We start from the raw sequence: 19,289 nt of genomic DNA, 5'->3' as shown, positions 1-19,289 counted from the left end.
CAGTGGCACCTGCCTATAATCCCAGCTACTCAGGAGGCTGAGGCAGGAAAATAACTAGTTCATGTACAACCTGGGAAATTAGACCCTGTTTCAAAATAAAAAGTAAAAAGGACTTGGGATATAATTCTGTAGTAGAGCATCCCTGGGTTCAATCCCCAGTACCAAAAAAGAAACTCTTTTCTCAAAAATCCTATATTTGAGACCTAACTCTGTCACTAGCCAGCTGGGAAGTCTTATACAAAGGACTGATGTGGCTCTCTAAACTTGTTTTGAGGAGAGGGGTGTGTGTGTAGGTCACTGTGAAGGACCCCAGCTGCGGATCAGAAGGTAGTGGGGAGTAAAGGGACCTGATATAGAGGTTAACCAAACTCCATAGGGAGACACAATTAGACCACAAAAGAGACTGAGGGGAAAGAAAAGAAACAGCTGGAAAGAACAAAAGCTTAGAAGTAGTAGTGGGAACTGTCACCAAGAGGATGAAGAAAGTTAGAAAAATCAGAGATGCCTCCAAAATTTCTGGCCTGGAAGAACATGGATCCAGATCAGATCACTAAGAGATCTCTCGGCTCAGAAAAAAACAATGATGAGCTGTGGATGGTAGATTCTGACGTAGTGAATATAGAGGCAAAGTAAAAAGTTGAGGTCCAGATACAGGGCATTTGGCACACACGGTGTGGTCCAGGAACACACAGGAATCAGGGACAGAGCCAAGATGTAGACCCAGGCTCACAGTACTCACTGTACATCCGACTTCCTCAAATGGGTTCCAGGAAATATGCTTAGTGGGAAGACATGTCCCTGGTCAAATCAGGTTGGGAACCCTGCTTCCGGAAAAGCATGACACACACCAAGGGCTCTGAGGAACTGTGCAGTCAAGAAATTCCTTTCACTTTATTAACCCATCATTTCCCAAACTTAGTCACAGGACCATTTTGTCAGGAAATACATTTTGGGCACTGTTAACTGCAGTGTAACTGGCCTCACCTTTGAAACACTAAACACAGCCAGGAAGCTACAGAACTACAGAATGAGGTGGGAATGCTAACCACAAAACTAACATCAAAGTTCACCTGAAAAGCATTGGTGAGAACCAATCACCCACAGCCAGGCTGGGTGTTCTCAGTCTGCCCTGTTTCAATAACCTAGGGCTGCTGCCCGTGCAGCCCTTGTGCCCTGGGAAGCACTCATCCTCCTGACAGAAGGAAGCTGCGAGCCATCTCCTCTTGCCCAACAGCAGGTATAACTCACAAGCAGCCGCCTCCTCCTTTCCTTAGCACACTCCCCACATCTTCCCTCCCTCATCACTGACCCAGTTCCATCATCACAGAACCTGTTGCTATTGGTTCATTTTCTTTGAGACACAGCTCTGATCACTTCACCTTCCCGGTTAAAAAACCTCCAATGGCTCAGAAGCTGTATGGCTTTGTACGAGATAATGTCAAACCCCTCCTTAGCTAGGCACCAAGCCCCCAGCTCTGTCTGTCTCCATCTCCTACAAACAAGTTGAGGTCCATATCTTTCCCTTTGCCAGAAATGCCCTTCCCTCTATCCTTGAATGGGTCCACTTTTGCATTCAGAGACAGGTCTCAATCAGGCTTCATCTTTTACTCTCTTCATTGCCACAAAGCTGAGGCAGTAGAACCCCTGAGGTAGGTATGCTCCCCAAACTCCCAATGCCCTGCTATCTCCCTGGCCATGATCTCTCTCCTGGACACCAGGGGCCTCATAGATCGGTCTCTCTCACAAGACTGCTGCTGACTGCCAGGATGCCCTCAGGTGAGCAGTCACTATGCTCTGGATGTAAGTCAGTGGTCACCCTGGACCAATTTTTCCCAAACCTATCATCAGAATCTCCTGAGGCAATTGGTACAAATATAAAAATATTAAGCCCCTCCCTAAAGAATCCAACTCAACAGATCTTGAGAAGGACCTAAGTGGATAATTAACAAGGAGCCCATATGATTCTTACTGGGAAAACTGGGCAATAAGAAGCTGGATGGCTCATCTTCATAAGTCTTGGGACTTTCAGGCAAGAGAATCCACATGGATTTCCACCACTTCACCCTTCCCATAAGATCTGCCAGGCCTGGGCTGCTTAACTTCCCAAACCTAAGCAAAGACCTTGAGAGGAACTGTGACACAATGAACTCATGAAAAACATGAAAAGAACATCATTGGGTTTTTCTCACTTCAGAGGAGTTGTTTTCCTCACAACATCTGCAACTCACCCAACCTTTGGTTCTGAAGATGTACTACTAAACAACCCCGTTTGCCGGGAACTCAAGAAGCATCTGGACTGTTACCCTACCAACTTGTTCACAGCTTCTGAAACCAACCAAGAAGACAGGAATTCACATGTGGCCTGCCCAACCTCCCCAGAGCCAACACCTGCAGACCAGAAAGTGTCTTAGTGTTGCTCCCTGTAAGTAGTGCAGAAAGGTGGTCCTGAGGTAAAGAGCCCCAGAAATGGGGAAGAGATGCCTGGACCCTGTCCAGCTCCACCAGTGTCTTTCTGGATGATCCTTGGACAAGTACCATCTACTCTCAGAATACTGGTTTTCCCATTTGTAAACTGCAGGATTTTGACTAGATGAACTCTAAGGTCTCATGAAGCCCTGACATGCCCAGATACTTGATAAACTAGAAGAAAGGGTCTCAAACCAAGATCTTCTGAAAATCTTTGTTCTCACCTTCTCTGTCCCCAAGAATGACAGGATGAAATGATGATAGAAAGAAGCCCAAGCATCACATTCCCTCATGTTCCTTCCTACCTTACCATCCATGCTTTCTCAAGTCTTTCTTTGATGTCCATCTTTGCCACCTTCCTTTATTCTCCTTAAATATTGTCCCTTCTCACTCATCCAGATCTCTGCTTTAAGCATGTGACAGTTCCCAAATCTGTCTCCATCCCACATTTTCTCCTAACCCCACAGCCAATAGGACATGACTAGCTATGTGCCATGGACACCTTAAACTCAATTTGCCCCAAATGAACTCTTATTTAAGACCACCATCAGTGGGGCTGGGGATGTGGCTCAAGTGCTAGCACACTTGCCTAGCATGCATGAGGTGCTGGGTTCGATACTCAGCACCACATTAAAAAAATAAAATAAAAAAAAATAAAGACCACCATCAGCATCTAAGGCCTGAATGGCTGGATTCTCCTTCAGGGTTCCTTCAGCAACTGACACTGTTGTTCACCCAGCAAAGGAGCTGATACTTGACACCTGGACGGTCCATTTTCCAGTCCTCTTCCTCTTTCTCTAAGCCTAGACTTGCACCTGTGTATACACATTTTCTCACCTATCTCCACCCCCACACGCAGAAATGTAGAGGGCTCTCCTCTCTCTCTGCACCGTGGCTGCCATGAACTCAGCAACTTTCTTCCACCTTTCCCTTCCACCAGTGTTCTGCCTCACCTTGAGCCTAGAGCAATGGAATCAGTCAACCATGAACTGAACCTCTGAAAACAAAATTTTTCCTCCTCTTAGAAAACAAACAAAAAACCCCAAAACAGGTATACACAGCATGCTGACAATTCATGGGAGCCTATCAAGTATTGTTGAGAGCCACAGCCGAAGGGGCCCCAGCAAACTTCCAGTTGCCAGCTGATGATTGGCTCACAGCGGCCCCAGCAACTTCTAGCTGCCAACTGATTGGCTCCTCTGCGGTGATGCTCATTGGGCTGTTTCCCCACCCTTTCAGACCACGGAGCTGCTCATTGGGGGACTTTTTTGTCTCCACCCATGCGACCCAGCCAATCGGCCTCAAGAGTAGGAGGATTGTGGGAGGTGGAGAGGCTTGTGGGAAGCCAGTGGTGGCAGTTGGGCTCTGAGGGTTTTTCCTGAGGAGCTGTTTTGTTTGGAGTGTGGTTCTAAAAATAAAGTTTCTTTCTTTTGACAAGTGGCTCCTGAATTGTGCCCAGCCAGACTGCGGCAAAGTATGAAACCAGAATCTTTATTCTGAAATGTTTTTCTTTTTTTTAAAACATTTATTTTTTAGTTGTAGGTGAACACAAAACCTTTATTTTTATGTGGTGCTGAGGATCGAACCCAGTGCCTCATGCAGGCTAGGCAAGAGCTCCTCCTCTGAACCACACCACAACCCCAACCCCTGAAATGTTTGTTTTAACACAAACTCTTCCTGTGATGTGTTAAAACCACTTTTGATTTGTTTCAATCAATATTTTCAGTGTACCAATTGAGTACCTAGTGTACTAGCCCAAGAGCAGTGGGTTGAGGGAGGGATAATGGACAAAGATAATTTCTGCCTTCTAGGGGCTCCCTGCTGAGCATGTCACAAAACCTATATGAAAATTACCCGCACAGCTGACTGAGGAACTTGCTCCTCCAATGGCTCCACCCAGAGCTTTATCACTGAATAGTCTCTCCCGCTCCCCTCTGCATCCCTCTCACAACCCCCATCAAGTCTTGCACAAACTGAGAGCACCTGACCCCCAATCCTGCCTTCCTTGCCCAATTGGTAATTCTTTCTCCACTCCTCTCTCTACAGTCTCTACAGCTCTGGGAATTCTGCAGCTGGTCTGGGAAAGCTTTCTAGGGGAGGTGATGTTCTAAACTGAAGCCAGGCAGTTATTGGATTCGGTGATATCAAAGTCTTGGACACCTCAAGACACCTCTGCAGCTCACATTGCTAAGACTGAAGAGCTCACAGATGTACCATACCTGAAGCTGAAGGTCTTCTTAGGTCCAGTGCCAGACAGGAGGCCTCCCTGAGTACCCCACATACTTCCTGCCATTCTTCAGAGGTTGATCTCTGTCATGCACCTGGCTCAGTCCCAATGAGAACACCTAGAGAGCTCAGACTCCAGGAAGAGACGATCGTCACAGTTCAGAATCATGCAAACCTGCTACTAGGTCTCAGAGCCACTGCCTAGGGCTGCAAGGGGAAACTACAGGAAGAGGCAGAGAGCTGAGGGCTTCAAGACAGTCCTCAGGCAGGGCCAAGGTGCCCTTGCTGTGAGGCGCATGGCGTGTGCTACCACAGGCCCTCGGCCCTGCTGGGCTGGCTTGTGTGTTTTCTTGGCTCTGGGAGCTGGGAAGCAGGGTTACGTAAGCAGATGAGCAGATGTGAGCTGTCCTTGGTTTTCCCGGCTCAAGCTCTGCCACGTGGGCCTCCCGGCTGGGAGTCCAGGTCACGGCCTTGTGTGTAAGTCACTCAATAACTTCAATGTGTGAGCTCAACTCAGACAAATTCCACTATTCCCTTGCCCGGCACAGCAAACCCAAACACACACATGCCCCTCTATCAAAAGCTGTGCTAATCTAAGCCAAGCTCAGCACAGACTCCTGCATTGCTTTCATACTGGCTAAGCCACTAGTTCAATCCTCTAGCCTCAGCATAACAGGCTAGAACATACAGTTCCTGCTTTCCAGCTGATGGGCCATGAGTAGTTCTTGAGACAATCCTTGGCTTGAAGCTGGGTTGTGACAATGTTTCATTAGCTGGAGAAGAAATGGTGAAAGTAAAGACCATGCAGGTTTTCATCAAGCTAACATAATCAACGTAAAATGCCCTTTCAAGACTAAATGCTTCTTACTTTTTAAATGTTAAAATGTCCTTTTTCTTATGAAATTACCATGTTATATTTTGATGCTGGACTGATTTGATTGATTGATTGATTGATTGTAGCACTGAGCACTGAACCCACTGAGCTATATCCCCAGTCCTTTTTATTTTCCTTTTGAGATAGGGTCTCAATAAGTTGCTCAGGTTGGCCTTGAACTTGTGATCCTCCTGCCTCAGCCTCCTGAGTATCTGGGATAATAGGTGTGCAACACCATGCCACACTAGATTGATTTAAAAAAAATTTTTTTTTTTTAAATTCTTCCTTGGCAGCCATAGGTCAAGCCCCTAAGTTTCTTTAGAAATTTTCCTTGGCAAGAAATTAAAACAGGGAGAAGGGATAGGAAGAAAAAAGACAGTAGAATGAATCAGACATAACTTTCCCATGTACATACATAAATACACCACAGTGAAACTCTACATCAGCTACAACCACAAGACTGAGATCCTAATTAGAATGTTATATTCCATGTAAGAATAATATGTCAAAATATGTTCTACTGTCATGTATATATAAAAAGAACAAATAAAAATAAATTAAAAAAATTAAAAATAAATTTTAAAAAAATTTGAGAAACACTGGGGAATATATGGAAATATACAGTGCTGTTATAATGTTATAATTCTGAAAGCTGGGATGTCTTCCTAGGCCAGGTCTGAGATCTGACAGTACATTGTGTAGTTCTTCAAACCATCTCCCCCAACAACAATGTTATTCCATAGGCTCATGTGGGTGGACCATTTCTCTCTGTACCAATTCCAAAAGGCAGGTGTGCTCAGGAAGCTGACTTCTGGACACTAACACTGAAATCCTGGCTTGGGAAAGATTCACTTGTAGTAGTTGTGTGAACTCACGCTGTTCTTTGTAGATTCTCGGACTAGAAATTAGAAGTACCATCCACACATGAGGCTCATCCCAAGCCTTCTCTTCAGTTCTTTGAAGAGGCAGGCAACTGTCTAGAGGAGTCCAAGGATTTTGATATCACCGAATCCAACAGCTGCCCGGCTTCAGCTTAAAACATTACCTCCCCTAGAAAGCTTTCCCAGACCACTGGAGGTTGGCTCTAACTCTTCATTCACACACCCTTAGATATTTACAGTATCATATTCATTCAAACATGCACCCAGTTAGAATTTACCATGTGCCACATGTCAGGTGATACTAGGCATGCAGTGGGATAGGCTGAGTTAAGTGGTCTTTGCCCTTAGTGGGCCAGGGAGACAAGCAAGCAAAGAATAAGAGTGTGACAGTGATAAAAATAAGCTCAGCTGTCACAAAAGAAGGGAAATTAACTCCAGGGCCAAGGAAGAGAGTCAAGACTTTGCAGAGAAGTAGCTGCCTCCACTGGGACCCTCATCTCCTCGTGTGGAGGATTCATCATACAGACTTGGGTTCACTTCTTGGTGAGCTCCTTTGTGTCATGGGCACAGAATACACCAAAATATTTAGCTGAGTAGATATGCACATCTACTCTTCTTGCTTCTCTGCCACTGGTGCAAGCAAGGTTTCAACAACCTATAAGAAAACTTAATGGAAGAATATAGAACGGAGAACCACCAAAAGGGACTCTCAATTTCCATGTTAACCATTTCTCACTGGGTTTTAAAGTTTAACTCACAATGGCTTCAAAGATACTGAAAATGATTTACTTGTGAAATTGAATATTCATGATAGTTCTTTATAATTTTGTGTATATCTTTAAAATTAAACTGTAACACAAGAATGGAAAAGGTAACCCCTCTTTAGTCTCATTCCCAGTTAGAAAATATCTTACAGGCTGGGGATGTGGCTCAAGCGGTAGCACGCTTGCCTGGCATGCACGGGGTGCTGGGTTCGATCCTCAGCACCACATAAAAATAAAAAAGAAAATATCTTACAAAGTAAAAATTCAAAACACAGAACTTGATTATTTGAAAACAGGAATTATCTATTCCTACTGCTGACATGACATATCCTGGCACACACAGAACAGAAGTTCAACACCCACTGTTCTTTCTGCCAACTCACTACCAAAGCCACTTGTAGACCCTGGGGAAAGAAATACTTTTTCAACAGGAAACAGAGCACATCTGTGTTCTGAGAATCCTACATTTGAAGATATAGAGAAAAACAAAGCATTTGCTCAAAAAGTAAAGGAGCCTGCCAGAGAAACAGAGCTGGACCATATGGTCATGAGAAAAGTCATACCACAGTGGGCTGGTTGCTCCTCTGTCCATCTCCATGCTCAGGAGCAGCTCTGCCACTTGTCTGAAACCACCCAACTTTTTAGTGTTCCAAAATATTGACCTGAAAGTGGCCTCATCAGCTATGAACTACCAACCTCAGTGCAACTTGCTATTTCACTCATTAACATTCTACCCAATTTTCAAAGGCTAAACACTAGCCAGGTGTGGTAGCACACACTAGTAATCCCAGCAACTCAGGAGGCTGAGGCAGGAGTACTGAAAGTCTAAGGCCAGCCTCAGCAATGAAACAACTTAGTGAGACCCTCTATCAAAATTTAAAAAATAAATAAATAATGTAGCTCCATGGTTAAGCGCCCCTGAGTTCAATCCCCAACACCAAAGGCCAAGCACTCCAGTTTGCTTTCAAAATTCTTTTGAAAGAATTTCGATCTATTGCAGTGGTCCTCAAACTGTGGAATGTAAGAACCATCTGGGGAAGTATATAAAACAGAGTCTGATTAGCTTGGAGCCCAGGAAGCTGCATTTAAATAAGCATTTGAACAAGTAATTTAAAATTAGTCTAGGTCATTTATTTGTTAATTTTTTGGTGTTGGAGATTGAACTTAGAGCCTTGTGCATGCTAAGCACATACTCTACCATTGCACTACATCCCCAGCTCTAGGACTGTAGGTAATTTTAATGAAAGTCCCTGGACTCTATTTTGAGAAATATTGGTTTACAGGTTTATTCATTAACCATCATCTCCCTTCCAACCCTGTGAGGCTCTTTAAATAAGATATCAAGAAAAACAACTTGGGGCAGGGGTCTGGCTCAGTGGTTGAGTACTCCTGGAAGGAGAAGGAAGAGGAGAAGGAAGAAAACTTACACTTCAGAACTACTATGTACTTTCCTTCTGACAATATATATCATGTAATATAGAACAAGTTTCACTTTGTGCTTTTGTAAAGGGTCAGATGTGATAACCACACTTTTTACTTTTCCTCAGTTTTATCTAAGTTTCAGCTCCTTTATTTTAATGTCAATTTATTTATATCAGTCCTTTTCATGGTATTTGTTCTTATAAGCCACCAGAAAAAAAATACTTTTGTAAAAGAGGTAAAGTAATAATCTTTCAAAGTTCAAGTCAAATGTCATCTCTTCTTCAAAACTTTCCCCAATCCCTTAGGGGCTAGTCAGTCCCTGCTCCACAGGATTACCAAGGACCCGTGCAAGCCTGCATTAGAGTCCTGCTGGGGTGGGACACCAGTGCACCTGCTTGCCTCCTCTGTTACTCATCTCCTTGAGGGCTGGGGTTGTGTTTCATTTCTTTCTATGATTGGGATGGTTCCTGACAGAGCAGGATCAGCAAGCACAGCACTTGCTCAACTCAGAGTTATAAAGCTCAGTTAACAAAAGCAGGGAGCTATCTTGCCTTTGATGTCTTAGAATCTGAGGTTTTTGTCCTAATTACACATCTGGGGCCAAGGCAGGAACAAAAATACTCATTTCTGGGCTCTGATGATTCCTTCTGTTTCCAGGTGTAGCAACTGATTCATCAGCTCATGCACATCCCCACCTTCAGTTTTTAAAGTTTCCTCCAGGCTCTAGGCCTGTAATTTGGGAGTTTGTGGCAATGGTTGGTCTAACCTCCTAATGTAAACTGCATTTCTAAGCCTCACACTGCCACGCCAAACGGCCCTTCACCCAATGCCATTCGTTCCTTGAGAGAATAAACAAAAAACAACTCAAAATCTGATGTGGGTCTTAAAATCATCAGAAAAGCTTTGGTTAGTCACTCAGTCCGGTATGCCCTCACCAAAGGTACCAACGCCTAAATCCAATAAGCATGTGAAGCCATGATCAGATTCCATCACCTTGAAGGATCAGGATCTACCTCAATCCAGGACCTAAAGAATGCTGACAGACCAAAATTAGAGAAGCCCCAGGGTTACAACATTTGAAGGAAAGTGAAAGCCAAGAGGTTGAATTCTTCAAGAACACTCTGATTGGTAAAGAAGCTGTCCTAATCTTTCCTTTAATAATCCTATAGGGTTCTGATGTTGGCAGATACAGCCACATGGTAGAATGCAAATCATAGCACACATGCTCCCCTGTTCCTACAGTTCGCCAGTGAGGATTCTTCCTCAGGATCCTTCTCAATCTCAGGTCCCAGGGAGCCAACTGACGGGGGTGGCATAAAAGTGCATCTTATTTGACATCAGTGATCTTAACACTTCTTAAAGAGAAATTTTGGCTTTGTTCAGTCCTGGCCCAAAGGCAGATTCCTCCTTTTCATTCTCTTAGCTAGAATTTGTGGAAACTGCACATGTGCCCACAGCTATCACTCCCAGGAAAAGGTTCTTAAAAACCCTGTTAGCCCCATGAAGATTTAACTGCATCTCTCTTCTCTGAGAAGCACAGGATATCCAGAAGGGAGGGTTTGAGCTTCTCAGAAAACATAAGGCATCTGGTGTTTGATTTTAAGACCTTCATGTCCAGGTTGGAGCAGTCTCCCTGCCTCCCCTGGGCCCTCTTCTCAGTCTGAAGTCGGCTACTAGCAAGCAGTGAGGGCTCAAAGAGTTATATGAACCTCGACATCCTCCAGAGTTCCACACCTCATGACCAAGTAAGGATACTGGAGCAAATGCTATGCTCTGAGCTGCCCTGAGCCATTTGTTGGAAGAAATGTAGACATTTGTCACTATTTTAATTTAATTTAATTTGTTAGGGGCACTGAGAACTGAATCCAGAGGTGCTTAACAATAGAACTGCATCCCTAGTTCTTTTTATTTTTCATTTTGAGACAGGGTCTCTCAAAGTTGCTTAGGGCCTCTCTAAATTGCTAAGGCTGGCCTTGAACTTGCTATCTTCTTGTCTCAGCCTCCCAAGCCACTGGGATTACAGTCATGAAACACTGCACCCAGCCATTTATCATTCTCCATAGAAAGAATTCAACAGAAGCTAAGCTGTCATAAAGATAGACTGTTTGCTAAGGTATTCATCAACTTTAGCTGCATCAGCACCCATAAAATGTGGAGGAAGAAAGGTTATTCATATAGTTACAGAAAAAGAAGAATAAAGGTAACAGAATGCATGAAACAAAGGGAAAAAGGAATTCTCATGTTCAAACAAAACAGAGAATGGACAAAGTGAATAGATAAATAATAGATTCAAAAGATAGCTGCAATGTCTGAGACCAGCAAGGTTTTAGTATCCTCCAGAATGTATAAGGAATTCCTGTGTTTTTTTTTTAACATTTATTTCTTTTAGTTGTACCTTTGTTTTTATTTATTTATTTTTATGTGGTGCTGAAGATCGAACCCAGGGCCTTGCACGCGCTAGGTGAGCGCTCTACCGCTGAGCCACAACCCCAGAGCCAGGAATTCCTGTGTTATTTACGCCCCCCCCCCAAAAAAAAAACAAACACATAAGAACATCAGTGAAAAAACAAGCAAAGAATTATTATGAATAAGCCATTTACCAAAAAGAATCCCAAACGCCACCAAGCATACAGTGAGATACTCAAGTTAATTAGTAATCATAGAAAAGAGAGTTAAACAAAAGAGAGTTATCCCTACATGTCTATTAGTTTATCAGAGTGCCAAAAATAGGAAACTAGTTAATGCCAAGTCTTTGTGGAGATAGACTGCCATGTTCTGCGATGAAAATGTAAACTGGGGCAACCATTCTGGAGCCGTATTTGGCACTTACAAATCACACACAAGTATACACACACGTCCACAGAGGACATGTATAAGTATGTTCCTCGTGGTAATACTTGGAAAAGTAGTGTTGGAGGCCATCCTGGAGTTCATCATTACAGGAAAGAGAGAAAAATTGGGATGGGTGAACACTGTGAAGAATGACTTGGCAGTTAGAATCAGCATGCAAGATGTACACATAGTAACACAGATGGACCTAAAAACAAAAGTGGACACCTGGCACCCAGTTCTTGGTTTCTAAATACTATTTTCTACTGAAAAGAAATAGGGTTCGTTGGAGGAGTGGCTACTGCCAGGAAAGAACAGCCTCCTAGAACATCTTCCTGTGCCTAAAAGAAACTGCTCCAGGAACAACAGGATATGTCAAAAGGACATAGGAACTAATTTTAGAAGGGGATCCCATTGGCCAAATACTGGGTAGCCTGCGCATGAGAATAAATGTGACAGTAAAGAATTATAACCTACTGAATAGAGTAAGAATTTGTAGGTCTGTGTTGATATGTCAATTAACAAGGGAGAGGAAAGGCTCTTCTCTTTTAAAAAAATTTTTTTGTAAGTTGTAGATGGACACAATGCCTTTATTTTATTAGTTTATTTATTTTTATGTGGTGCTGAGGATTGAACCTAGTGCCTCACATTCTACCACTGAGCCACAACCCCAGCCCCAGGAAGGCTCTTCTTACACAAGGATGCCAACCAATAAGAGCAGAAGAAATAATGGAATTAGAAAATCACCAGCTACCATAATAATTGATTTAGGCATAAATCAAAAATAAATGCTAAAAAACAGGTGATAAAAACTTGAGGAAAAACAGGATATTTATGTAATCTCAAAGAGGATCCCGTAAGATAATGGAGTAAGGACAGACACCAGTATGATGAAATGATCAGAGTTCACATTGCCATTAGAGGACAAACTGACAGGGGATAGGACTGAGAAGAACTCATCATTTCAGGGTATGCCCATCAAGGGTGTGTGTATAACCCAAACCCAATCATGAGGAAACACTGGACCTAAATTGAGGGACCTTCCAAAAATTAACTGGCCTATACTTTTTAAAAATGTCACTGACATGAAATACAAAGAAAGACTAAGGAATTGTTTCAGATTAAGAGAATCAAAAACATGATAACTGAATTATAACTCATGATCTTTGATTTTCTTTTACTACACAGAACATTATTGGGAGAAGTGATAAAATCCTCAAAAAGTCTGTAGATAATAGAAATGTGTCAATGTTGATTTCCTCACTGGTAATTCTACTATGCTTATTTTTTTTTTTTTTTACTTTTTTTTAGTTGTTGTTGTTGTTGTTGTTGTTGTTTTAGTTTAGTTTATTTATATCTAGTGCTGAGAATTGAACCCAATACCTCACACTTGGGAGGCAAGTGCTCTACCACTGAGTCACAACCCCAGCCCTGCTTATATTTTTTTCTATTTTTTTTTTTTTTTGCAGTTGTAGGTGAACAGAATGTCTTTATTTTGTTTTTTATTTTTATGTGGTGCTGAGGATTGAACCCAGTGCCTCACGCATGCTAGGCAAGTGCTCTACCACTGAGCTACAGTCTCAGCCCTATGCTTATATTTTTTAAGTCTTAATTTTAGAAAACACATTCTGAATATTTGGGGGGTCTAAGGATATGGTTTAGTATATATATATATATATATATATATAGAGAGAGAGAGAGAGAGAGAGATAGTAAAATATCAACATTTTGAGAATACATAAGATATCCAGAAATTCTTTGTTAGTCTATCAACTTTTAATGAGGTTTATGTTGTATCAGTGTTATGGTTTAGATCTTAAATGTCCCCAAAATGCTCATGTATTGAGGGCTTAGACTCCAATGCAGCAGAGTGTTCAGAGGAGAAGTTTTAGGAGGTGATTAGATTAGGAGGGCTCTGACCTCATCAACAGAATCATCCTCGGATGGATTCATAGCTCTGTGGGCTATTGGATGGAATCTTTAGGAGGTGGGTCCCAGCTGGAGAAAGTAGGTCATGGGGGACACCTCCTCTCACTACTTCTCTCTGTTTCTGGCCATCATGAAGTGAACAGGCCCTTCTTCCACCATAGGCCCAGGAATAATGGAACCAAGTAACCATGGACTGAAACCTCTGAAACTATAAGTGAAAATAATTCTTTCCTTCTTTAAGTTGATTTAAGGTATTTTGTCATAGATGTAACATAAGATGTTTAAAAATTTTAAAAACACAGATGAAAAATCAGGATCAAAATGAGGTATAAAATACTATTTACATGTGGTAAAAATACATGTATGCACACTCTGATTCTATTTATATGACATCTTCAAAAAAATAAAACAAGCCATACAAGATAGCACATGCTTGTAATCCCTGCAACTTGGGAGGCTGAGGCAGGAGGATTTCAAGTTTGAGACCAGCCACAGCAACTTGGCGGGCTCTAAGCAACTTAGTGAGACTCTGTCTCAAAATACAAATAAAAAAGCATTGGGGATGTGGCTCTGTGGTTAAGCACCCCTGCATTCAATCACTGGTACCAAAAAAAAAAAAAAAAAGATAAAAACTACAGTCAAGAATAATCAGTAGTTACCTGGGGTAAGGGTGAGAAAGAATGACTAACAAGGGGAATTTGGTGGGGGTTGATGAAACTATTCTGTATTATTGTGATAATATTTATACAAATATAAACGTGTAAATTCATAAAACTATACACCAAAAAATCCAATTTTACTGATTAACCTAAAAAATATTTTTAAAGTTTAAAATACACATATATATAGCAGTGGCTTCCATAGGGCAAGAGTCAAAACACTTCAAACACATTATAATGATTACCTTCAGTGGGGCTGGTAAATGAAAAATGGAAATGAAAATAAATTACATAAATAAGGTAAGAGAGTCCATGAGTAGACCAGTGATGACAATGGGCCATGAAATGAAGTTTGGTGGGTGAACTGGAAGGATAAAAGTAAGGAAGGAAGGAAGGCAGGGAGGGAGGGAGAGAGGGAGGGGAGGGGAGGGGAGGGAAGGAGGAGGAAGGGGGAAGGGAGGGGAGATAGAGGCAGATGTGTCCTTGGGGGCTGTACAGGGAGAAGGGAGCCTTGACACCCTAGACCAAGGTCCCTGAGGCAGGCCTGCAATAATGTGGTGCCAGATTTGTCCACCGTGACAGCCTGACAAGATGTGACAGAGTGAACTCACTTCCCTATTCTGCCTTCTAACTCATCAGCTGCCTGATTATACTGTGGCCTATAGAGCTGCAGCCGCCAGAGAATTACAAGCCACTTGACAACAGTCTGCTTCCCAGGAAAGCAGTAACTTAGCATCCCAGCATAGAAGTCTCTTGGGGAGCTGTATTACTAAGTCAGCTAGCCCTTGGATTCTGATTACTATATTACTGATTTTGATTCTGAGCTGTGTTACTAAGTCAGCTAGGTCTGGAGCCCTGATGCAGTTTCTGGACCTGCAATGTTAATTACTTCCTTTTCTCTCCATCTAGAACCAGATCTTAGAATGTAGAGAGCCTCACGCCCCTATGGGCCATCTGGGCAGTCAGCCAGCCATGCACTCCTGGCAATACCTCTCTGGTATCAGATCCATTTTAAATGCAACCATCTCCAATTTCATCCTCTAAGGGGTGGGGATAATTATGCCTTCCTTTCAAGAGGTGAGATAATACATATACATACTTACATGGTGTTTGGCTCTAATAGATGTTCAATATTACTTTGCCTTCTCCCTTACCTCTTTAGAACTTTGAAGCTTATATATTATTGTAGCTCTATGAGTACAAAATTTAACATTTTTGGCTAAAATTTCACATTTAAACTCTGATCTACTAGCGTCAATGATAGATTTGGAAGAAGAATCTGGTACTTCAAAGAGCCCCATGAGTATGAGAAAGTTTCTTGGAACAAACACATGAGGACTTGACAACTATTCTGTTCACCTTTGTGAGGAAAAGAAATTCATGTGTTAAAAAACAATTTAGAAGAAAATACAGGAGGAAAAAAAATCATATAATTTTGGGATGGTAATAAAGACCTTCTGAAGTGTGAAAACAACCTGAAATCACAAAGGAAAAGACAGATATAAATAGCCAAAAATTTAGTACAAATCCATAGTCTTCCAAAAACTAGGAAAGAATACTTCCCTGCTCATTCTTTGAGGCAGTATTACACTGATACTAAAACCAGATATTACAAGGGCAAAAAACTATAAACCAATCTCTTATAAATAAAAAAGAAGGTAAACCAATAAAATCATAGTAAACTCAAAAAAGAAATTATAAATCATGACCAAGTGATATTTATCCCAGATTGCAAGACTGATTTAATGTCTGGAAATCAATGTGTAATACATCATATGAATAGAATAAAAGACAAAACCACATATCATCTCAAGAGAGACAAGGATTTGACAAGGACAAAAGGATTTGACAAGGACAAGATAAAAACACTCAACAAACTAGAAACAGAAAGGAAATTCCTCAATCTGATAAAGGTCATCTACAAAAAGTCCACTACAAGGATGAATGCAGGGGCCTACTTCTGTAATCCCAGCTACTTCGGAGGCCGAGATGGAGGATCACAAGTTTGAGGCCAGCCTCAACAACTTAGAGACAGTCTCAAACAATAACAACAAGCCCACTGCTAACATAATCTCAATAATGAAAAACCAAATTTTTCCCCCTAAAGAAGAACCTGAAGATGGCCTCTCTCTCCTTTTTTTTTGGGGGGGTGGGATGGGGCAGGAGGTGGGGTACTGGGGATTGAACTCAGGGTCACTTGACCACTGAGCCACATTCCCAGCCCTATTTTGTATTTTATTTAGAGACAGGGTCTCACTGAGTTGCTTTAGTGCCTGATGTTGCTGAAGCTGGCTTTGAACTCGTGATCCTCCTGTCTCAGCCTCCTGAGCTGCTGGGATCACGAGCATGCACCATCATTCCCAACTAAAATGGCCTCTATTATCACATCTATTCAACGTTGTACTAAAGGTTCTAACCAGGGCTATCAGGCAAGAAAAAGAGCTGCTGTGAGAGTCAATGAAAATAACACAAATAACTTTTCTCATACTTGGCGTGTAGTAAGTACTGGACAAGTATAATCTGAGGTAGGTGGTTGATATGCTTATTGCTGGAGTTTAGGGCTTTGTACTCACAGTGGCTCCCAAAGACCGGGTTTTCAACGTATCTCCTCATCTCCTGGCTTCTGATTTTTCTGCTTAGGCACTGGAATTGCCAGTAGGCTCTAAAGACTATGTGGGTTTAAATTTCCCCGTAAGAGCAATCCTGGTTCTCAGGGGACCCACTGATAACTATCCCAGTGCCACATGGTGGCCCTAGTGGAGGCAGCAAGCACTTCAGTGTCCCACTGAATTAGACCATTTAACCATATTGAGCAGGACTGTTCGGCTACATCAGCACTCCCACACAGGATTATGATCCAAGGAGCACTGAGCTCAATCCTTTATCTCATTTCATTGATAGGTAAACTGAGGTCCAGAGAAAGGACACGATTTCTCCCAGATTACTCAGAAGGTTTGGCCACAAAGCTGAACCTTAGGGCTTGGCATCCTAGATTCTAACACTAGCCCTTTGGTAGAAAACAGAAGGCTACCAACAGGCCAAGGCCTTGGGTTTTCTATTAATACATGGTATACAATCAGACTGAGCTCACCTACATCCACTTCTATGTTTTATTTTAAACCATACACCTTCTTGCCTCTTGAGATTCCACCAAACATCCAATGTGTCCTTCCAGCTTTGCTTCCTAACTACTTGGCTGTCTGTGGTCTGAATATTGACATATGGTGTCCTCTCCCTAGAATACTGACAAATTTTAACTGGAGAAGGGAAGACTGTGGGCAGCCACAAAATCCTGGCACACTTGACACATGGCAGTACATAACTCCAAGTTCCCAGCATTGTATATCCAATAAGATAGAGCCCTTCTCCTGTGGCCTAGAGTAGGTCTGTCTATATGGGCCAGGCCACAATCTCTACTAGTAGCTGGCTCTGAGCTACTCTCTGTCCCTAAGCTGTGGTCACAGCTTCACACCTCTCCACATTATACTGTGTAGCCTAAGGGACTAAAGGTGTGCTTTCTGTGCCCAAGGGAATGAGTTAGGCATCGATCAAGAGATATGCAGAGTGATAATGTGATCCTATGCCTCACCTATTCAACTCTCTTATCCTTCAAGGTAAGATATTATCTCCCCAGTTTTAAGCAGGGCAAAAATCTCACCCTAAACCCCCAGGAACAATATGCTGAACAGCAGCTCTGACATGATTCAATGGATCCAGAGTGGCTTGTTAAATTATAATTGAACTGTGAATTCAGTAGAAGAGAGGATATAAGAAATGAATATAAGATGAAAGGAGTGGCTGTTGGGTCTGTAATTCTGTGGTAATTGAAACACTGACTCTACAATCATTCTGTCACATTTGCAATTCAGCAGGTTCCTGTTAGTATGCAAAAGAAGCCCATGAATGTGAGGGATTGTCTACAAGGGCAGAACTGATTTCATATTTGCAGACTTTGGGCGATTGGATCAATTTATTTTTATCCAGTATAATGTAAAAGTCTGTCATTTGGACCCTGTGGAGTTCATCCACAGGGGTTAAATGATGAGGCACCTGAGTTAGCCCATTAGTACCTAACATGGCTTCTATGAACAGTTACATGCAGTTTTTCCAGCAACCAAGCCATGAAAGTTTAGATCAATATCATTTTTAAGTCAGATTTTAAAAGCCCATTCTACAAGTTTGGCTCCACAAAGGAAAAAGGAAAGTTCTTTTGTGTAAGTCAAAACTTGTAAAGTTACGTGGGGTGTTGAAAGAATCAAGAGTTAAGGCTCCTTTCATGGATATAGAGTGACCTCCAATGGAACTACCCAGATTTATGTCTACAAAAGTCACAGCATCCAGCTTAGGAAACAATTTCCTTTCCCCCACCTCCACCCCCCACCCCCAGGCTGGAAGTGTCCATGTGAGGCTCCAGATAGTTTCAACTCTCCCTCAGAATCCACATTCTTTAAAAGTCAGGAATTTCCAACTTCAAGAGTGTGAATGATTCCAAACCTCAGTAGCAGTATGAACTGATGCTGTCAAGAATGACCATTAGAAATTCCTCTCCAGAAATTTACCCCAAGAAGTAATTCAATTGAAGCAAAGCGTTATACCCTAGAAAAATCTGCATCATTATTTTTTATGGTAGTGAAACTTGGAATGTATGGTAAAGGAAAATGATAAGGAATATATATAAAGAGACCAGACAACTGCAACAGAAGATAATTAGAATAATTATAAACAACATAATAGTTTAGAAGATGTTGGATAAAAATAGCTAAATAGAAATGGTTTCATGCAAGGACTACAACACAATAAAAACATGCATTTGGAAAATAACAGCGAATTTTGTTAGAGTTGTAGATAAAAAACTTTTAACATTTAATGTAGTAACATTCTGTTTTCCACTAAAAATAGGAGGAAATCCTATGAAGCAAAAGCCAAAATCATCACTATAAGAATTATAGTAGAGGCTGGGGCTATATAGCTAAGCAGCAGAGTGCTTGCCTAGTATGAGTGAGGCACTGGGTTCAATCCTCAGCACCACATAAAAATAAACAAAATAAAGGCATTCTGTCCATCAACAACTACCGCCCCCCCAAAAAAGAATTATAGTAGTTACCTCCCTCCCCTTATTTAGTTTCTCTTGGTTTCAGTTACCCACTGTCAACTGAGATCTGAAAATATTAAATGGAAAATTCAAGAAACAAAATATTCACAATTTTTTAAAAATATTTATTTTAGTTTTTGGCGGACA

The 19,289-nt window shown here is 41.8% G+C and overlaps 1 protein-coding gene across 1 annotated transcript in view; it reads right to left on the bottom strand.

The window, feature by feature from the left end:
* The window catches only part of B4galt1 (beta-1,4-galactosyltransferase 1), a 53,409-nt gene that overhangs the window by 23,190 nt on the left and 10,930 nt on the right, over nucleotides 1–19,289 (bottom strand). The window lies entirely within an intron of this gene.

Source organism: Callospermophilus lateralis, chromosome 2, assembly GCF_048772815.1.
Source record: "Callospermophilus lateralis isolate mCalLat2 chromosome 2, mCalLat2.hap1, whole genome shotgun sequence".
NCBI classification, from domain to species: domain Eukaryota; kingdom Metazoa; phylum Chordata; class Mammalia; order Rodentia; family Sciuridae; genus Callospermophilus; species Callospermophilus lateralis.
This window is presented reverse-complemented; position numbering and strand designations above follow the sequence as displayed.